This window comes from Myodes glareolus, chromosome 4, assembly GCF_982192425.1.
Source record: "Myodes glareolus chromosome 4, mMyoGla1.1, whole genome shotgun sequence".
In the NCBI taxonomy this organism is placed as follows: Eukaryota; Metazoa; Chordata; class Mammalia; order Rodentia; family Cricetidae; genus Myodes; species Myodes glareolus.
In genome coordinates, this window is record NC_142029.1 from 14,457,802 (window position 1) to 14,460,110 (window position 2,309).

The following is a 2,309-nucleotide window of genomic DNA, read 5'->3' on the forward strand; positions in this document are numbered from 1 at the left end:
GCCCCGCCCCTTTCCTACTTGGCGCCAAACGGAATTCACCAATCAGGAAGCAAACTTCCCCTCGCTCCCGAATGACAGCTGAGCTGGACCAATAAGAAGGAAAAGAGGAAGACTCTCGCGGGCCTCCTCGAAGCCACTCCCTCTCTCAGACCGAGCTCCGCCTGAAAAGTTGGGAGGTGGCAGAAATGAGAAGGGGGCTCGGAAGTCAATGAAACTCCCTGCGGGGCGCTAGTCCGGACGGAAAGTCCGGCGGCTCTTGTCCAGTTGCATCCTGGGTAGTGTAGTTCCCCCGCTGCACACACCTAGGGGGCATACAGACTAGAAGGCCACCTGGACCTAGTTTTAACTCTTTTCTAGTTATGTAGCACCATGGATTCCTCCTTTCCTTCACAAGCATCCAAGCTTGGTTGGTCTCTCTCTCTCTCTCTCTCCCCCTCTCTCTCCCTCTCTCTGTTTGAGGCAGGATTTCTCTTTTCTCTGTATTTCTGACTGTCCTGGAACTCACTCTCTCACTCTGTAGACCAGGCCGGCCTCAAACTCAGAGATCCGCTTGCCTCTGCCTTCTGAGTGCTGAGATTAAGGACTCCAGACTATAATTAAATTAAATTATATGTTCTTGGAATAGGGATTTCCTCTATAGCCCAGGTTGGCCTCGAACTCGTGGTAATCCTATTCTTAGGTGAGACACACCATACTCTGTCAGGCTTGGGTTTTATATGGAAAAAGAGAGGAAAGACTGCTAGGACTGGTCTCCTGACCACGAGTGTTAACAAATCTTGTTTTTGTTGCAGGAGAGGTAAGATCTATATACAATATGACCTTAGCATCCTTTATGTTTCTTGTAGGCTCTCAAATCATTCCTTCTTTTTCATCCTTTCTTTCCTATTGGGACGCTCTAGAGAGCAATGTTTCTAGTGAACTTGTTTTAGTTGTTGTTTTATTTGCTGTGAGGAGATCCTATGTGAGGCTACTTACAGAAGAAAACATTTTTTGTTTGTTTCCCAGGTTTCTCTGCGTAGTCCTGGCCATCCTGAAACTATCCCTGTAGCCCAGGCTGGCCTCGAACACAGAGTGCTAGAATTAAAGTTGTGTGCCACAACAGCCTGGCAGAACAAAGCATCTAACTGGGTATTTGCTTACAGCTTCAGTGGGTTAGTCCATGATCGGTGGGAAGCAGAGAGGTGTGTGATGGAGCCATCATTGAGCGTTCTGTCCTGATTCAGGGACAGCTACCAGACAAAGAAAGACCCTGGGCCCACCCCTAGTGACACAACTCCTCCAAGCCTCCTCATCCTTCCCAAACAGTTCCATCAACTGGGGATCAAACAGTCATGTGAACCTTTGGAAGGAATGAGCCACCACAACCAACTTTTAAAAATTTACTGTCTTGAATTAGGCATGGTGGTGTACACTCGTAGTCCTAGCACTTGTGAGATGGAGACGAGAGAATGGTGTGTTTACAGATAGCCTGGGCTATATAGTGAAGCAGGTGGATTTCTGTGAGTTTGAGACCAGCCTAATCTACAAAGGGAAATTCAGGACAGCCAGGGCAACACAGAGAAACCTTGTCTTGAAAACAAACAAACTAAAAACAAAAACAAACGAGCTGGGCTTGGGCACACCTTTAATTCCAGCGCTTGTGAGGAAGAGGCTGGTGGATCTCTGTGAGTTCAAGGGCAACCAGCTCCATAAAGTAATTTCCAGGATAGCCAGAGATGTGGAGTTTGACCTTGTCTTGAAAAGAGAGAAAGGGAGAGAGAGGGAGAAAGAGAGGGAGGGAGAGAGGTTGGGAGGGAGGGAGAGAGAGAGAAAGAGAAGGAAGAAAGGAGAAAAAAGGTGGGTAAAAAGTAGAAACTTTTGTGTGTTTTTAAATGACTGAAAGTATAAAAAATAATAGGTATCAAAGTTTTTTTCCAGGAGTGGTAGTGCAAGTCTTTACTTTAATCCCAATACTCTGGAGGCAGAAGCAGTCAAGTCTCTATGAGTTTCAGGCCAGCTTGGTTTACATGACAAGTTCCAGGCCAGCCAACGCTACAGATACCCTGTCTCAACACAAGCAAAACATTTTCTCAGCAGGCCAGGGGGCTTAAGATGAAGCTCAGCTGGTAGAGTGGTTCCTGGTTTCAGTTCCCAATACCACATAAAACCGGGCACAGCCTTAGGGTGCATGCCTATAATCGCAGGATTTGTGAGGTAGAGGCAGGAGGACCTTAAGTTTAAGGTCGTCTTAAACTTATCTACGTAGTAAGTTTAAAGCTAGCCTGGAATACAATGAGACCTGTCTCAAAAAGTAAAAAAAGGGCCTACAG